At 39.4% G+C, this 19,651-nt stretch overlaps 1 protein-coding gene across 22 annotated transcripts in view; it reads left to right on the forward strand.

The window, feature by feature from the left end:
- The window catches only part of LOC136786400 (protein FAM210B, mitochondrial-like), a 324,869-nt gene that overhangs the window by 18,977 nt on the left and 286,241 nt on the right, over window positions 1-19,651 (forward strand). For 2 of the 22 annotated variants that reach the window (XM_066977247.1, XM_066977251.1), the window contains exon 1: window positions 19,027-19,567. The exons of 19 other annotated variants lie outside the window; for them this stretch is intronic. The gene's annotated coding sequence lies outside the window, so the exon portion shown is untranslated. Of the gene's footprint in view, window positions 1-18,994; window positions 19,568-19,651 lie in introns of those variants that run through there. One more of the 22 variants, XR_010824968.1, reaches the window with a different exon arrangement.

The raw sequence follows: 19,651 nt of genomic DNA on the forward strand, positions 1-19,651 counted from the left end.
TGCATCCTTTTCAAAAGCTGTTTTAGGAGCACATGGACTGATTTTCACAAGGAGAGAGCTATAATTAAAGGACAGTCTGCTTCCCTGATGGACAATTTTGGTTTAGTAGAGAAGATCTTTAGATAACCTAATGAGGAGAATTTTGTTCTTGCAGTGGGAAACCATAGCAACCTGCCACTTTAGAATGCATGGTATATAATCTATCTGTCCTTCAGACAGTATTTTGCAGTCCAGAAATAGTCATCGTTTCTTCATGTGTGAATGTAAAATGTCAGACAAAGCTGGAGTGACAGCGTGGTCTCTGAGGCAAACATGAGCCCTGTTGTGCTGTTCAGGTGGTGCTGCCCATTTGGAAAGCAGATCCCAGAGGGGGGCAAAGGTAGTATGTTACTTTTTAGTTTTGTTTTTAAATAAACAGCTTGTAGAGGCCCTCTGAAAATTGGTGATGGGAAGAGCTTGCTGCAGTCCCCTTAGCGCCAACCTTACCCTGCCCAGAAGCCCATATGTGTCCCTACTTATTTTTGGCACAGTTGTCTTAAATTACAGTATTTGGGATTAAAAGCTTTTTGGTCATTGGTCTTTTTCACATTACTTTGCTCAGGCTCAAATAACCATAAAAGTAGTCAGTAATTATATAGTGGGGATAAGTGCCCTGCAACTCGCTCACAGCTGGACAAAGCTGCTGGCGGTGCTCGATAAAAATGCACCAATGATTTTATTTATTTATTTATTTTATATTGGAAATGTGTCTTAGCAATCTCACTGACTTCTCTCTGCGTAGCCTTCCCCCTTACAAGTTCTAAGGCAAAGCTGAATTCTGTAGAAAGCAGCACTGAAAACAAAGCTCTTAAAATTTAGCTTCTGAGTCTTACAGTCTGCTGCCTGTTTTAGAGACTGGGCTACCAGTTTGAAAGGGATGATTTACTCGGCTTTCGTGTGAAGTGGCCTGAATGGGTAGGGCATTGATATAGGAAAAAATGGCAAATATTTTGTGATATTACTAAGGATTGATTTAGACTTACCACCCTGTATTTCTAGTTTGCCATCTTTAAATATTAGCATGACTCCAGCTTGTTTAGGAGTGCTTAGAAATCCACCTTCATATCATGGAATGCTCTATACAAATGTATGTTTTGTGGAACTGAGTCATTTCAAGTGGTTTGTCTATAAATCAAATTTTAACACACGATTTTTTTTGTGGTTAAAATGCAATATGATTTTGATAGTACTGCCATCTACTCTCACTTAAAAAGGGAGAGCAAAGCAGTATTTCATCAGTGTTTCTGTTGTTGATTGTTATGCTTTTTCTGTGTCAGAGTGGGCTGAGTCTATTAGATTTCTTCTGCTCCTGTAAATTGAATTGGCTCCTTATTGTTTGTGATGCATCAATTTCTTTAAAATTATGGACAACCAATTCTTCCTCGTAATTTATCCCTCTACTTCTCTGCTTTTTCTGACTTAAAAGATCTTAGTCATCTGAATCTGAGCTGTTTTCAGCTTGGATTTTTGTTGTTGTTGTTGTTCCATTGTGTATATGGTACTTGCATTTGTGTATAAACAGATTCAGCACTTTGTCAGGTGCTTGTGATCACTTGTGTCTAACCAAATGCTGTGGGCTTCTTATTTTGTTTTTGTTTTAGTGCACTGGCAGCCTTTTCTCCCTGTTTTGTTCATAGATCTAATAGAAAACTACCTTGTTGTGAGAGGATACTTCAAGTTGAAATGAAGTATAAAGGACAGTGTGTATGCTCAGATCGTTAATATCAAAACTACTGATAAAAGTAATTGTGTGGAAAACCACGGTCTTACAAGAAAGAGAATGTCAGATTCAGATTTCTCCCGAATGAGGGCAGTAGTGGCACATGATTTTTATAGTCCTTGTTCATTTTTAATGTAACACTCATTAAAGACTGTGAGCTTTGGTATATTTATATTAGGTGTTTCAGTGAATGTGTTGTAGAATTACTTTTTTAAATTGAGAACTGAGAAATACCAGGAAAGACTGTGAAGGGAGATATTTTTATAAAAAGGAGTTTCAACTTAACCTCCCACTAGAATGATTTTCAAGTTCCGAACAGAAGCAAGACAACTTGCTGAAGGGAAGAAAATGCTATCACTTGACAAGCAGAGTTGGCAAATCTGCCTTTAAAGTTTGCTGTGTTTTCAGGAGATGGTCAGGTTTTACAGTGATGAAACTTTTTGCTTAACGACTGTTTTCCATGCATGTTGTTTAACTTTACTGCCTAGTTCAGTACCTGCCAACTCTGTTTGTATGTACTTAAATAGCATACTGCTAGTTATTACATCTTCATGTGGCTGCCTTGCAGCAGCACTTATGGAGGTATTAGATGAATACCTACCCCTTCCCATGCCTTAACAGACCTGTTGTGTTTCCTTAATTGGCTTTCAGTACTGAACAGGGAGAGATTTTTGAGAGATCTGTTCATATAGGTGTATTAATGAGTGATATCTTCAGAAGTGTAAAATCCCTATCAATTAAGGACCTCTTGATTTGGCATCTAGTGACCTGATTTTTGCAGCAGTTACTACAGCAGTTGAGATCATAACTATGCAGGTATCTTGTGGAGATGGCAGAAGGATTAGCCTAGTGGGATGAGTAATAGAACTACAGAATGAATTATGTAACTGGGTATTATGGTTTCAAGAAACTTGTTATGATGTGTTTTTAACTATATCTGCCCATGTTTAGTGAAACTTGTTGTGCTTGTGCTCCACTGAGTCTGGAAACCCTGCAGTTACAAACCAGTAGTCACGTGTAAGAGCGCATTATGTTTTTTCTACAAAAGACTCCACAGATCTATTGAATGACATGGAAAGAGCAACTCCTGTGCAAGCACATCTACTGCTGAATTGTCACTGGTGGGCATTTGTATTCGTGTGCCTGCTGACACCACTACAGAGCTGTGAGAGTTTCCTGACTGCTTGGCTGACACCATGTGAAAGATGTCTGGTCCCTGGGTGAGGAGACGTGGTGAGCTAGAGTTACGGGCTGCGGGTTGCCAGGGAGCACGAACCGCAGCTGTCAGCAGTAACTGGTAGGCAGGGCTTTTAGTCCCGGGTGGGGGGAAAAAACTAACACAATAAAAAAGCAAAACAACAAAACACCAAGTGTATTAGTTTTGCTTGTACACAATTTAATTCTTTTTCTAGTTGAATTTTCTGTTGTTGGGTTTATCTGCTGATATGATAAAGAAGACTCAGCATATCATGGAATAGTACTTGCTGCTTTCTATGTGTTGTAAGCGATGGAACGGATGGATCTTAGAGTTAGAAATCTAAATTAAATCTGCATAAAACCAGGCTGACAATTGTAACAACATGCTTTCCTGTGTGCATAGGCAGCAAACATTTGACGGGATAAGGAAAATGGGAGGTTGCCTGTAATCTGTTAGAGGGCCATGTGCAGGCTATGTGTTGTGCTGCAATGTGTGGCTACTGCCTTTACAGTGTGTGGAAGGAGAAAGAGGAGAAAGTTAGCTGTTTTTATTGCACTTTGCACTCCTGTGTGGGAATTTATTCTCAGTACAAATATACCCTATGTTTTGAAGCTGCCATTCTGGCACCTGTATGTCTCCAGACAGGTTGGACCTTCTCCTTATGAGAAACGCGTGGGTTATAGCAACGCTGCCACTCATTCCTTACTGGGCCGAAAATAGTGTGGGAGGCACAGTCTGCCCCATGCGCACCGCACACCGGCTTGTGCCTCTTGGCTGCACATCCATGCAGGCTCGTGCAGCGGGTTGGAGACTGGAATATGGAAACCCCTTCTTGGAAAGAGAGCGGGAAGAGACAGACTTTCCCTCTGCTCAGTTCTACTGAGCTCTGTGGATTCGTTAACTCTTCCACCTGTAATTACAAAGGCAAAGAAAACAGAAAAAAAACAGAAGACCTGAACTGATTAATTAAGTATTTGCTCTTGCCTTACCGTGTGCTTGTTACGTTGTAATGCATTGTGGTTTGAGGCTAAAACTGTGAAATACAACTTATCCCAAGCTTCGGGAAGCAGTTCCTAGTCTGCCTTTACACCAGACTACCAGCTGATCTGCATCTAGCGTGTGTGCAGGTCCGAGGAACTGCAGCAGACATGGAGAAATTAGGAAGGCTCGATTCTTGGCTGTGCTTTTCTTGGGCATCTTTGAGCTACACCCTCCCTTGTTTTTAAATTTAAATTTAAAGCCGGGTAGCGCTTTGCTTGCTGATCTTCTATTCAACATTTATCAAGAAGTTTGTGAATGTCTCATGCCCAGTAAGCCTCGCACCACATTCTGTGTCCTGCAGGGGTTTGTAGGAGGGGAGCCTGTACTTTGGACATAAAACTCCCATGGCATTATTTGAATTTTTGGTAAAATTATTTGAATTTGAAGGTAAAATTCCCATGGCAATATTTATTGCAACAAAATTAAGGTTGCTTCTATTACTTTTGTATGTGTCATTTCTCCCTTTTTAATTCATTCTTTGCTTCCTGTAAACCAGCTTACACGTTATGCATGTAGAAGCTATTTTCCTCATGTTTCCATTCAAAATATCTTAAAATACATGGCAATCAGTGCTACTCAAGAAAACTGTTGTGTTTGTGTTCCCAGACATCTTGGAAGGTTAAAAACCTGTAGCTGGCTCAAAGGTGATAGCATTTACTGTAATGGATTGCACAGAAAATTAATAGGAAAGAATTATTGTTGGCAAATGTTCTTTCTAGGTAATGTCAGATTACTGTATGTATGACCGATGCTTTTTGTATTGTCTGGTGAGGGCAGAATGTATGGTTTATTCAGTTACTCTGTGTGCTCTTCCATTCTCTTTCAGAGTAACACGCATCTGAGTTTCCGCATTTCTAGCCTCTGCTGCTTTTGCATCTGACTTCATTTAATTGTGGCATGGGACATGGTTTGTGTTGAAAGTGGAAAGCTTGTAGAGGCTGTCTTCATGATCATTGCCATGACATAAAAGGCTTGAGGCCTGCAGCAAGTTCAAAGAAGTTTGTGATTTTCTTCACTTGTGTGCACCCACTGACTGTTCCAGTTCCTACTGGGGGAAAAAATAATTCAGGAAATGTGTTTTCAGCTTATTTTGAAGAAGACAGCACTAATTTTGTTAGAAAGTATTCAAAAACTCCTGAAGAGAAGGAAAGGCAACATCAACATCTACTATGACAAATTGGGTAGCAGCTAATGTCTAAGGAGCAAGTGGAAAGCAATCAGACGAATAACTAGCCAACCGAAATAGTCTCAGGGCTTTTAGTGAGCATAATCCAGCTGTGTGTGTTTTTTTTTTTTTTTAAATTGCTGCTTGTTTGCTAAGTAGCAACATGCCAGTACACTGGCAGTACTGGCACACAGTTTGCAACAGCGTAAGTTGGCCATGAATAGTGGAGAATTTACCCAAGTAAACCATTTTGGACACTTGCATTCATTTCTTCTCTGTGAAGATGTTAGGAACATCCCAGGAGCCAGCCTGGATCTTTATAACGCTTAGGTCTGTGATCCAATCCTTCTTCTAAGTACCTGTGGTCATCACTGTACCAGGCATTGACTAGAGAATAATGCAAGAATTCACATCTGGAATAGCTGATAATTAGTCAAAAATTGACTATGGCTGAATTAAAATGGTGTTGGTTTTTTTTTTTTTTGTGACTCCTTAAATACTCATTCAGTATGTTTCATCAGAAACATGGTTTGTATTTCTTTGGTAAAAGTGATGTTTCTACTTCTACTCAGCAATCCCTGTGCCTGTACCCTAGTTTTTGATTTTTCATAATTAATGAGGACATGAGTCACTCTCATGACTCATCTGAAACAGCACTGAAAGCCAGTAGATTGCATCAAGTACTCCAGAGAACTACTCCACTATAACTTATTGCAGCATTTAATTTGGAAATACAAGACTACTCTTGATGGGCAGAATAAAGGGATTTAGAAAGGAAGATGTAGAGTCTCTCTCTTCCCCCTTCCCCCCCCCCCCCCCCCCCCCGCCCCCAAACAAACTCTTAGGACAAAGAACTGCTGGTATGTTGAGGAAGTCTGAAACGGTATACCCGTTATAGGAATTTATAGGAATTTCATAGGAATTTATTTATATTTCATTTATAGGAATTATAGGAATTTCATGTACTGGATGGTCCCCTACATAATCTTATGTAAATAATCAGGTAATAAAAATAATATTTTAAGGGGAAAAAACTGACAGTGATCACTGTGTGATGCATATATGCAAACCAAATACTGTATACATACCTTTTAAGCAGTAAATGCATGTTTGTGTGTGTGTTTTAATGGAAATATGAATCTCAATAAAAGGCAGCCATCTTTGAATGGGGAAGAAAATGTAAGCCATGAGTTACTTTACACGTAAGCCAGGAAAAGAGAACAGCTTTTGCAGCAGGCCATCCAGAATTACTTTAGCTTTTAAGGTCAGTGTAGTGGAAATGTTTATCTTCCCATTCATAATGCGCTTCTGTTTATAGAAAATAACTTAATTGGATGCATAATTATTTTCAGAAACCTCTGAAACAAACCAGTAAATGTGAGCTATCCTCCTGTAAGCCCAGTCTGCACTTAGTTTCCATGAGTGCTTCGCTCAAGTTCTCACCCCCAGACTGTGTGTCTTGGGGTGCTCTTCCATATGGAAATAATTGGATGATTCTGTGAATTCTTTAGGGCAATCACGTGGTCAGTGCAGAATCATTCTGTGTGCTGAGGACTTATTCTTCCAGATGTGTGCTGCTGAGCATTTACAACTGCAGCTGAAGTCACCATGCATCCAGCAGGTCTGAGACTTCGGCTGTGAGGCCACTCAATCTTTTGCTGAAATCGGTGAAAAGGCTGGCAGCAGTGGGAGTTGGGCTGAGGACAAAGTCTTTTGAGGCAAAAGTCAAAGCGTAGGAATATCACGAACTGCTGGACTCCTGCCCAGCTCCAGTGCTGGCTCTTTCCCAGGGTTGGACTGTGCCTGCCTGCCCTCTGTGCCTCTGCTGCTTTGCTTTGTTTCCTTGAACAATCATTTCAGTACTTTCAAATAGAACTTCTGAGAGCTCCCTCTGGCTCAGGCTCTGTAAGTGCATGGGTTGCAGTGTTCTGTTTGTGTCTTTTTGATGATATTCTGTGAAGAATGATAGAACTTAAGCGTGCTGTTTGGTTTAAGAACAGTTTGTAGACTTCATAGCGCTTTTCCTGAGAGACAGGAACAGACAGGCTCTTGCTATGAAGTGGGTGAATATGTAAGAACATGGGAACAAGTGCAAAAAGTGCAAAGCTGCGTCCCTCTGCAGTTATTCCAGGTCTCCTTTCAATGCCCTGTTATGCCGTCTGCATTTGAGCCAGGCTTTTTGGTTAGTATTCAGAAGAAGTAATTTCAGGAGATGATCCTGAGAGACCTCTCCTCAGTACTCTTGGACAGACTTCTGAGTAGATGAATCCTCTTCAGCCTATTTTGAATGCAAAGCAGTAGAGCAAGGGTTTTCAATGCAGAAGCAGTCAGAAAACATTCCTGTGCAACTGTGGATTTCTTTTAAACAGAAAACAGCTCCTGTCTCATACCCCAGGGAGGTGAGATGCAGTTGGGACCCCAGTTATTTGTAGGTGCTCACCTCTTAGAGTGTTTGTTAGGTTTACTTATTTTTATATTGTTTTATGAGTCAGTGGATTACTGCAATATTGGATCTGGATGCTTCCTGAGCTGCAAGCCATCCCAGCTCTATAACTTTGCACCAGAAGTGAAAGGATATTTGGCGAGTCTGAACTGTCAGTCAGTCAGTCAGAGTTCCTTCTGCTTATTTTGTGATGTTTAAATTTTTAAATCTATTCTCTTGATATTTTGTGAGCTAACAGAAATAAATCTTCTCTCCTGTATATTCAAACAGCAACTGCCAGGCTCTCATTTTTCACCCTTTAGTGTGAAAATACATTATGCTGAAGTGTGTGCGCTGAATTACTAGGCAGCTGTGCAGAGTCATGCTAACAGGAGGGTCTTGAGCTACTTGAATGAAATAGGGGTATTCTTCTGAAGCTGTATGGAATAGCAACATCAAAAAAAAATCTGCATTTGTGAACCTAAGTGCATAACTGCTGAGAAGGAGCTGATTAAGAAGCTTTTGATGAAGTGAAGTCTTCAGGATATGGCAGTTTCAGTGAAAGCTTGAATTGAAAAGGTCCGAGATGATGTTTCTGGTCAGAACTTGAGACCCCTGTGATCAGCACCAAATTCCAGTACTGGTTTTTAAATGATTTAACTTCCACAATGTTAAGTTTGTTGGCCAAATATAGATGTTAAAAACTCTACCCTGTGCCTGCAATGCGCTGTGTGGATATTAAGAGGTGTAAGGCAGTAGTGCCTGCTGGCACTTCAGCACCTAATGTTGGATCCTTCCCTGGAGTCCCAGAGCAAATCTGGGAGGTGTGTTATCACTTTGTTCTTCATCTCTCTTCGTGATAAGCTCCTTGATTGCTAGAAGCAAATGTAAGTAAGAACTAGTGCTGCTTTAAAGCGTTAAATGCCAGTAGGCTTTTCCCTAGTTCTGATTGTGTACTCAACTAAATAAGGGATCCCCCAACAAAATGTTTTCCTTGTGGACGCTTCATTATGGGCTTTGCTTCTAGATCTTCTGAAATTCTTTCACCTTAGGGATAATGTATCTGCAAAATAAACAGTGCTCAGAAGCTTATTAAAGGAGTGTATAATTTTTTTTTTCTTTCCTGAAGTTATTCAAAGTGCCTGTATTCCTTGTTCTGCTCTGTTGAGCATTTTTCAGTCTGGAAGCATGATTAAAGCTATTAGAAGAAATTGCAATACAACTGACCCTCGCTGAGGTGAGAGCAGGGTTAACAGGGTAGTAAAAGGCTGGGAGAAGTCTGAAAATAGTACTTGTACTCAAGGGTACTACAGGTCAACTGAGATAGGGTTACTGTTTATTTGGCCTAGAAAAAAGCACAAGTAAAATGGTCTGATCTAAACACTGTCATGGCATAACCATAGGTTAATCAAATACTGTTTTGAGTTTACACTGGACTTTGAACGTGTATGAATTTACTAAACTCACCACCATCAGTCAATGAATCACATTAACTCTGCCTTTAACTTCTCTTGACAATGTACAGGATCTTAATATTCAGATGTATTACCCTGCAGTATTTTGAACTTTGCCCAAATTCATTTAATCAATATTCTTCTAATCTACAGAAAATGATGTTTTAATATGCTGGCTTCTTCTCTCCAGTATTAGAGTGGGAAACAAATTTGACCTGTATTTCAGAAACCATAGGGTAAGACAAAGGATTATTTTAAGGCTTCCAATAGCTTCTGTTTAAAATCAGAATATGATGCCAAACGGCATCTTTTGTCATTTGCTGCCAAATATCATTTTCTTCATTGAATTAGGATCCACTCAAGTGGCATGAAAGCGAGATGGAGAATCAGCCTACCACTGTTGCACAGAAGCTTTCAAGGGTACTTGGAAGACTGAGATCAATACAAACATTTACCAAAATATCAAATTAAAAATAGGGATCATCTTGCTAACTTAAAAGAAACTATCTGCAGTAGTGATTCCTGTTCCACAGTGGAATGAGAAGTTCAGGTCACATATCTTCTGGTGAAATGTTTGTGTTTTGGCTTTTGAAAAATCGATTTGATTGTGGAATAATCGCCCGTGTTTATAAATATAATAATATAGATTGGAGAGCTGGGTACAAATGCAACTTATTTTCTTTATTTACAACAAAGGTAAAGACATGAAACTGCTTTAGAAATTCTATACAGATACACTAAAAACTCCCCAAATTAACTTTGCATTTAGTAACATCAAATATTCTATTGGTGCATACACATAAAACAGATTCTTTAATGAATGGTGTCATATTCTGTGCAAATCCTTTGTGGGGGATGAAAAATATTTCTCTAAGGTGTAGAAATCCATAAAGCAATCAGCCTAATTGCAGACAAGGGATGTGTATGCCCGGAGAGCTGGCCATTAAAAGTACAGAGTGCTCCTGAAGTGTGTGACAACTCACAGCCAGGGAAAGTAGGGAGGCTACCACACTTAGGGCAAAGCAGCTTTTGTTTTGTACAGTTGTGCTTGATGGGACTTGGGATCCCTGCTACTGACGTGCACTGCCTGAGGAGCTGTCCTGGCTCCATCTGCTTGGGTGGGGTGGGAAGGTCCAAGTGAGGCCACCCTGGCATCTCTCTCCAACTGAACATCTGAGTGAAAACTGGGCGGTGTGTAACGCTGCCAGCAGTGACCACTGCTGTCTGGTGCTGAATGAAAGAACCATGTCTTATTTTGAGATATAGTCAGCTGAGCAGTACGTGTACTCCAAGGGAGTTTGAAAGTTTACCATTTTGGAGGGTGCGGGTCAGAATGCCTTGTGAACTTCATGTTCATTTGAAAGTTGTCTTCTGCTGTGTGGGAAGTACAGCACTTGACACTCATACTCTTTGATCAGGGGAGTGTCTCCATTACTGGTGTATGGGGTTGTCAGACTTGAGTGCTGGAAACAGAGGAGCTCGTTCCAAAGCCTGAAATGGTGGTGTGTTCAGTTCATGGTGCAAAATGTGTTATTTTCTAGAAGGACAGAATTCCTTTCTTCCAAAAGGTGACTGTCCTTTTAAGAGCTATGAAAATGATGCATATTGAGTTCTTACAAGGCATGAAATTTTAAAATATTATCTACTTGATCAACTAGCTCTGCTTGCTGGTAAGTAAAAATGGCTTACAGCTTGTTTCCAGAAAATTGCATAAACTTCTGCTCATAGCTGTGCTAAGTGGAGAAGGCACACTAGCACCTGTAGTCATGTATTGTGAAAGACTGTGGACTGGGAAACGGATTCAGAAGAGAGGGAAGACTTTCGGTAAGAGAAATTATCCCCTGGGACCTTCACATTGCCATGCACTCTTCTATTTTCGTCGAACTCCAGTGTCACCATAAAGATTTTACGGTCCTCGAAATAAAAAAGAACTCATTTCTTCATGGTATTGACAATTAAGAGCAAGATAATCCCAAATAGGACTTCGTACCCCATCTCATACATAACACTTGTACTATATTTGGATTGCAGTTTCCCCTCTCTTTTGTTCCCCAAACTTCATCTAGCCTGAACAGCCTACAGATACCCCTAAGCATGGCTAAAACTCAAGTGAAAAGAGAGAAGTCATTCCATAAAAAGCTGGTGTTGAAATCAGGTATTTGCTTTCTCTGCATATCTCCTAACAGCACACAGTTCACAAGCCTCTTTCAACTTTTCTTAAGTCTGAAGGCTTAAACGATTATTCTGCCTGTTCCCTTCATTTCTGATTTCAATATTTGTGCTTTTGTTCTTCCTTCTCTTGTGAAGAGCTGTATGGTTTACCAAATGACTGTTCCATTGTCCATTTGTGAATCAGTATTAGAAACAATATTTGGAAAAATATTTATAGGTTTAATGTACAAGCAAATTAGAAAGTAACTTCTAGTGTTAGTTCAAACTGAACTACATTATTCAAAAATTGTTAGTTTGCCAGGTGATAGATAATTTTGATCAGGGAAAAAGGAATTTAACTTTTGGATTAGACATCACAATTTCTCATCACTGAAAAGGACAGTAAACCTGGAATTTCTTTGGCTTTCCTGGGTATACAAATGTGAAATATCACATATGAATGTATTTGCAGTGAGATGGCTTGCTGGGTTCTCATTTGCTTTCAAATTGACATGCCAGTTTCTTCCCTAGTATGACAGTTCTCTTTTGATTTGTATGGCTACTTCAGTTATGCTCTGCATCTTCACCCCCAACCCCAAACTCTATTATGTGATGAGTGTAGCATCAGCAGTACGTAGATAAAATGCCAAGGAAAAATGAGCATGTGACATTTTTCTTATTTATTCATTTAGAGACTACTGATAATTAAATTTCAGGTCAAGTTTCGTTTCCTACTCAAGCTGCATACAGTAGTATTAAGTGTTTCCATTCTCCAATACTCCTTTATTTTATTAACTATCTGTTTAGAGTAGTTTTTTGGAAAACACTTTATCTTAGTAAGAAGAACCTATCAAGCAAGAAAGCCGGCAGACTGCACATTATCACACACTCTATACAGGAGTTTATCATTTTGCTACCACTACTGCATTCCACACTGCTGATGGTGGAAAATTGGTTGTTTGTAGTGGTTGATTTTGACTGACAAAGGCAGAGAGGGACCAGTGGCCTGTCACAAAATGACAAGATTAGAACCAACTGACTAGACACCCAACAGGTTAAAAAGCTTTTGGGAGAGATGTGCTGCACACTGGCACCTCTGATCAGCATTAGCAGTCTGTCTGTTGCAGAGACTCTTTAATGCCATTTGCATTGATGATGGTATAATTGACATGGCTCCCCAGGGAGCTGTAGGGATTGTAGGAAGCACAAATCTCAGGAAAAGTCATTTGTTCTTCGGGCTCTTATAGTCTGAGGTGGTATTGGTAGTAGGACTTGTTGTATGGTATCATTCTAATAATAAAGGGCCATCAGGATTATGGCTCTTTCCAAGATCCCAGCAGTATTTTTGTTAAATCTAATTGAACATTAACTTGCTAATTAGTATGAATGCTTTGTTCTATTGGGAAATTGACTGCATAGTTTTGTTTTGAATGGCTTTTCCAGAAGACATAGTATAATACACTTTTACAATAAAATTAATAACTTATAAAGGGTTTCATTATTTCAGTAGTAAAAGTAGTAAGATGTGTGATAAATTCCATGTTTACTTTCTAGAGCTTTGAAGTCTAGGTGGTAAGACAAGTGTACAAATCGATGCCTAGTAACTACAGAAATAAGTAACTCAAAATATTACAGGGGGTTTGGGAAAGAATTAGAAATAAGAAGGCTCTTGGGACCAATGCATAATCAGAAACTAAGGAAAGGTTCTGTATATTATAATGTGGTTAGGAGGTATGTTCTTGAAACTGCTGGTAATTGCAATGGAAGGTAAAACTCCTTCGCTGTAGAACTTAGTACATGAGACTGTATCAGTAAGCACTTCTTTTTCAGGCTTGTGTGTCTCTTCTGCTGAAGATAGCTGAGGGAGCACAAGTTGGTTGCTTACCTACAGGCTGAATGTACAGTTTGTATACATGTATATGCATTTTGTGAGAAGTTGATAATGAAAAAGTTATCAGCAAGAATAGGAGGAATGCTGACCTAGTAAATTTGTGGAATGTAAGCATGAGTGTCTTTGGAAATGTGAGTTTTCATTTGACTTCAGTAAAAGATATTGAATGAAATTTTGCTTTGATAACTAAGTGCAAATTTGCAGTAATTTTGCTGAAAGCTGAACTGAATCAACAGCAAAAATTACACTAGATTATGTCAGTTCAGGTTTATCCTTTTAATCTACAATTTAGGTGAAGATCATTAATCTGAAAGGAGGTACTTTTATGTTCAATGAAGCTGCTGAGGAGAGTATTGGGCCTGCTGGTAATCTTAGCACTCAAAAGTGAAAATGCGACAATAAATGACTTGGCATGTTTTGTTTCTACAGAGGTTGAAATGCAATTCCTTATCAGAGAAGTATCACTGTGGAAAAATTTCAGCTTTAAGGCTTATTAGTAAAAGAAGTTTGAAAACGGGTTTCTAATTATGTTTAGGAAGTATTTGTCTTAAGCATGCTCTAAGATATAAACCACATTAAAACACATTAAATTGTGGAAGGGAGAAAAGTTCTTTGACTTCTATGCATGTCTTCTTGAGATTTTAATGTCTTGAATTCCAAGCATTTTATGCTAATACAATCAGGTAATAAATTAGGCTTAAGTGGCTGTAGAGGGTAGACAGGAGAGATTGACAGAGCTTTTTTGAAAGTGTAAATGTATGAGGAAGTAGGAAGGCAACATTAGAGGAAGGTGAGAAGAAAAGCAGTGAAATTTGGACTAGCTTGTACTGAAGTGGATGTAGTTTAAGACGCAAAGGGACATGATGAATTCTCTCATAGAATTCTCTCATTTTTTAACAACCAGAAACACACAAAGAAACCAAAAAACAACCACTAGTGCCTTTTCACAGTTTTAAATATTGCACCCCATTTAAATAGCTTTTGCCATTTAGATAGTTTTGAACAACATTATCTGTCAGAATAGGTCAGACACTTGAGATTTGAAAAATTGTTTCTGCTTGGTTGCACTTAAAAATATGCAGATGCCAAAAACGATGTCTGCCTATAACATTTAATCTTTGGACTTCTGAATTCTGTACTAAATGAGGACACTCACAATAACCCAATGCAATGTACTTCCTTCCCCCCATTTTTGTTCAGGTAACTGCCAGCATTTGCAATTGCAGTTCTCTTCTCTCATCTTGCACTGCATTTTAAGCTACCGGTGCTGAAAGCAATGACCCTTAGACCACTGTTAATCATGACACATTTGCCAACAGGAGCATCTTTGTACTATGATCAAATCCTAGCTTTGGTAATTTCATTCTTCTTGCCTCAGGTATCCATATAATTTACGGGGTTGTTATTTTTTGTGTCTCTTCTTGTGTCTGTTGAACAGTTGCTATGTTCTACCCGAGCTGTAGAAGCATTCCCAACATTTTTCACAGTAATTTGAAAGGTTATAAGTACTTTTAGGAATGTTTAGACTTGTTGTTCTGTAACCACCTAAGAAATTATTATTCAAAACGTAGCCTTCTCCCAAAGGGTGGGGGGAAGCTTTATATCTGATGTATCTTAAGCGAAGAAATAGCTTATCTATTTGCATTGTATAAAACAGCCCCATATTATTGAAGTTATGTCCTCGGTATTCCTGCATGCTATCATGAAAGAACAAATAAAAAGATTTTTCCTATGCAACACTGAAGAGAAGTTTTTTTCTTTTTTCTTTTTTTTTTTCTTTTTTCTTTTGTGTTCTTTGCATGGACAGCTGTTTTAAACTATTCCTGATCTTCAGTATCTTTGTAATAGGAACTGTCCTATGAAGGGTGGAGAGCGGGTGAACAAACCCCCCCACCCAAATAAGCCAACCAAACGTGCTTTCACTGCTTTCCTTGTATGCATGAGTAGGTCCTGCATGTTGGTGGTGTCAAGGGATAACTTCCTATCCATGTGCAATGCTGTTTTTTTTAATCTATTTTCTCCAGGAAAGAGGAAATTGTGAAGACATTTAAGGGAACATTTTCAGGCTTGGCCATTTAGTAGCCTGCTGACAAAACTGACTGTTTCCAGGCCAAGGATATTTTCTCCAGGATGGTATGTGTCTGCAGAGTAGGAATTTTGAGTTCTCAAGGGAATACTAAGTTAAAATGTAGTAAAGATGTGGGAGGTGTGCATGTACAACTGGTTGGACAGCCTTCAGAGACTTGACTTGAACTTTTTGGGTCCTTTTTGTCCACTAATACTTGGGAGAAGCTTGGATGAGTTTTGTCCTACCATGTGAGTTTTGTGTGTTCAATACGGTGTTTATCTGGTAACTGTGGTTCGGACAATTTTCTCAGAGAAAACTAGAGCACATCACTATTCTTGTGGCAATCGGGGAAAAAATGAAGTCTCATTACTTTAAATTAGAAAAAGGGCATAAAGCATTCACATTTTCTTTTATCCAAACTCCACGCTCCACGTAAGGAGCAGAGAATGTGAACTCTCAAATCCCAGCCTCTTTATTATTGATTAAGACAGGATGTTGTCATGTACTTAAAAGAGCAAGTCAATCTTCATCTCAGTAAATGAGGATCAGAGCTCCTAGCTGAACAGCTTACAGATTTACTTTAGCTGAAGTAATTTACTGTTACAGACAAATGTGAGAAAATGTTTGTTGTTCCTTTCTTGTGGTTACTGTTGCAGATCTTATTAGAAATCAGTTTTCTTTCTTTTCTTTCTTTTCTTTCTTTTCTTTCTTTCTTTCTTTCTTTCTTTCTTTCTTTCTTTCTTTCTTTCTTTCTTTCTTTCTTTCTTTCTTTCTTTCTTTCTTTCGTCCAATTTGCTTTCAGCTCTTCTCCCCCATCAAACACAAGCCTAGGCAAGTTGCTTTCCAATTGATTTGCAAGAACCAGTAGATGAAAAATTCAATCATTTGGGATTTCTTTTTTTTTTCATTTTTTTAAATTTATTGTTAGACAGCTGCAGTTAAACACTGTTTTAGATCTAGAAATGACATGATGCCTCTGTCCATGTTGCAAAATTAAGAATCAAGCTTTATTGGCCTTAGCAGTTGCAATTTTGACAATTTAGGGCCAGTTACTGGTTTCTCTGGCTTCATACTAGGCATGCCTGTGCTGTGAAAGATCTTGGTTCCACTTCATGACTGAGCTGAAACAAAGTTTAATTTCCTTCTTTTCTTTTTTTTTTTTTTGTATACTTTCTCCTTGAGTTTTCCCCTTCACTTAATTTGTTTGTTCAAGGTGGTAATTAATTCAGAGAATAGCATTTCTCTTACATTGCACTTGTACAGCTTGTGTACAGAGGAGTTGGAGGGACCTAGGGGATTAAGCTTTGCCAGATAGTAGCTTTAAATCCAAGTATTTCTCTCAATTTAAAAGGACAGAAACATGCAAGGGCGTAAGTTCAGCACCTCTGTTGTTTTCAGTTCCAGCTCTACAGGCAGGGACACTTACTCAGGGAACTCAATGCAGAGCTAGGAGCTTGTGTGTTCCTTCAGCTTTGACACTGACTCAGGGCAGCAGATCTTTTTGCTTAACTTCGGTTTCTTACTCAAACTATGAAGTCCCCTGCTCCATCTCATCTGTTATCTTCAGTGACAATTCTAGGCTTTTCAAGCACTCAAATTGTCAAGGGAGTGCTGGAGGCAGCACAACCTAAGTCTGTCCAGCCACAGGTCACTTGTGAAGAACTTCCTCACCAAGAGGGCAGTTAGGACATGGATAACAGCTCGCTCCTGTGTGTACACAAGCTGATGATCTGTTGTTGCATCCCCTAACAGTCTTTTGGCTGTTTGTGCATCAGCAACAAATCGCTGCTACTTCTGATACCAGAGGTGGAGCACGTGGGATGTCAAATACTGTACTGCTGAGCAGCAGTGCAGTCAGCGTAGGTGCCACTCAAACATGTCAGAAGTATGCGGCATGCTCTGGGAGCTGTGCTGTGGCTTGGTGATGTCTGCGAGGAGTAGCTGCTTCCCATGGAACAGCAGTTGCCTGCAGGCTGACCTGAAATCAGCAGAATTGATTGTGACTTATGGGCTTTCTGAATGCCTTCTATAAACTTAAGTTTGGCACCTGGTAGCTATTTCTGTCTTTGTCTCTGTGTCAGGGTTATTATTATAGTTGTATGATAGGCATGTCACTTCTTGGGAAGACAAACAAATCTGCTGTATTGCACTGGCAAATGGGCATGGTTAAAAGAAGGCTAGGCCTGGAATCTTCCCTGAAAGTTCACTTTCTTTTATAGCTTGGAAAAACAGAAACGCAATGAACAGAATACTACTAAGCCCCTTGGCAAAAATGCAGATGTTTTGACACTCGAATGCATGTCAATCCAGAGAGAGGGTCCTTTGTTGCCAAGTTTCTAATTATTCACAGAAAAGATAAAAGCTGAGCATGGCTTTCCCAAATGATTTCATATTATACTCTGAATTAAAAATACATTAAATAGAAGTGCTGATGCAGTAGAAAGGATCTTTATATCAGTACAAGGCTGTAGGATTGTCATGGTATTTTGATTAATAGAATCTGGGAAAACAGGTAGAATAGTTGTGAGGAAAATATACTGTAGCAAAGCAAACGATCTCTTGATGTCCATCACCTGTGCTCTGTCATAGAATGAGGGGCTTAATGCTGCTAACCTGCTCCCCTTTCTTCGAAGGTGAGGTAGGGTTTGATCTCTGATACTTTGGAGTAATTAGTATTTGTAGCCAGGGCTACTCTGCAGTTTTAGCCGTGGAGCTGATGTCAGTTTGACCAAGAAACAGTGAATATAACTCGGATTTCTCAGACTGCAGTACCAGAAAGTATTCATTATGATCAAACCTGACATTGAGCACAAGTTCTGGTTGAGCATCATTTTAGAAAGACTTCTGCACCTTTTTGGCCTTGTTACAAATTATGCAGGTTGTCTAGAAGATGTGACTACAGAAGTGTCCTAAATAGCATGACCTTTTTTGCTGAATATGACAGATTACAATTTTCTTTAACATAGCGTAAGCTGAGGCATCTTGTCTCTGCCTAGGCAGCTTTTTCCATCATTATCCTAAGTAGCTTGTGAAATCAGTGTTGTTTTTTGAGCAAGGTAGCTGAAGAAGTCTGCTTTATTCACTGTGTGACTTGAAAAATGTTCCTTATCGAAAGCAATGCAATGACTGGATCTTCTGGCAGCCTCTCAAAGATGTGAGTGATGGGTGCATGTTTTTAAGCTGTTTTCCTGTTGGCCTGCAGGCTAACCACCTCCGTTTGTGTACTGTTGATGTGGTTATTCTGTAGAAATGTTGGGCTTCTGATTGTTCATTAGGCTGTGACATTTACAGCTATTTTATAACCACCCTTGGAAAACATGCCTAGTGTTCCATGTCTCTCGAAGATTAAGCACCTTATAAATTTTTTACCTGTTAATTTAGGTTTCTTTATCTAGGCACGCTTACTTCTGTGAAGGATAGAGTAACAGCCAATATTAATGCATTCCCTTTGCTTTGTGGTGGGGTCTGGCTATGACACTCATGTAGCATGTCCTTTTCTCAATTAAAAGGACAGGATAACATACTCACTTGTTTGTCTCCTTTTGGTAACTCTGGAAGTTGATTGTGAACCATGCGAACACGTGGTATCACCTGATATCTTCGGTACTGATCTGAGTGTCAGTCCTCACTGGCCTGCAGGTGTTATTGTGCCTGAGTAATCACGAGAAGCCCCACCAGTTTTGCCTGCTTTTCGTGAAGGGTGTGAAAACCAGTTCTATCCATACCATTTCTCATAATCTGCAGTGGGCAAATCCTTGCTGTACTTCCACATTGTAGGGCCAATATGTGTCCTTATCTTGTCAAATTTTGGTGCTGATATTCAGTACCAGGATGATCAGTTGTGTACCACATTATAAGTCTACCAAATAAAACCCAACGTGAAATGTTCTCTGAGTACCCAGGCATTGCTTCACTATTTATAGATATTCTGATTTTATTTTCCCTTTTCAGCCCTTCAGCTGCACTCTTTCAAATGACAACAACAAAAACCACAGCAATAAAACAACAAAACACAAAACCCACATATGAAATAAATAATAATAGCAACCAACCAACCTGCTTGGAGTATGGCTGAGAAGGCAGAGTGTTGTTTACATTAACATAAGCTGCTCACTAGATATTAAATTTCAGGAGCTTGAATGATTGGTGAGATACCTAGGGGTCTAACTAAAATCCTGGTAAAAGGACCTTGATAGCTATGCAGGGAGCTCTGATGTATGGTGACTGACATGATTGTCAGCGTTGTTGTGTGATGTAAAGGCGGTAGAGCTTTTTACTAAGTATTTGACCTCCTGCAGCATGACAAGTCATAGGCCCCTCCTCATTCACACTTCTAACGTGTGAAATAAGTAACGCCTGGCAATGGTTCTGCTGCTGGGATATAGCATTTCCTTAGTCTCTCGTCTGGGTCTTAGAAGGTGAGTGCAAAAGTCTTCAGAAATGCTTTCACTGAATATTTACTGCCTGGAAACATGCGCTAGGCAGGAAGATGAATGCGTTTC

Source organism: Anser cygnoides, chromosome 14 (genome assembly GCF_040182565.1).
Source record: "Anser cygnoides isolate HZ-2024a breed goose chromosome 14, Taihu_goose_T2T_genome, whole genome shotgun sequence".
Classification (NCBI taxonomy): Eukaryota; Metazoa; Chordata; class Aves; order Anseriformes; family Anatidae; genus Anser; species Anser cygnoides.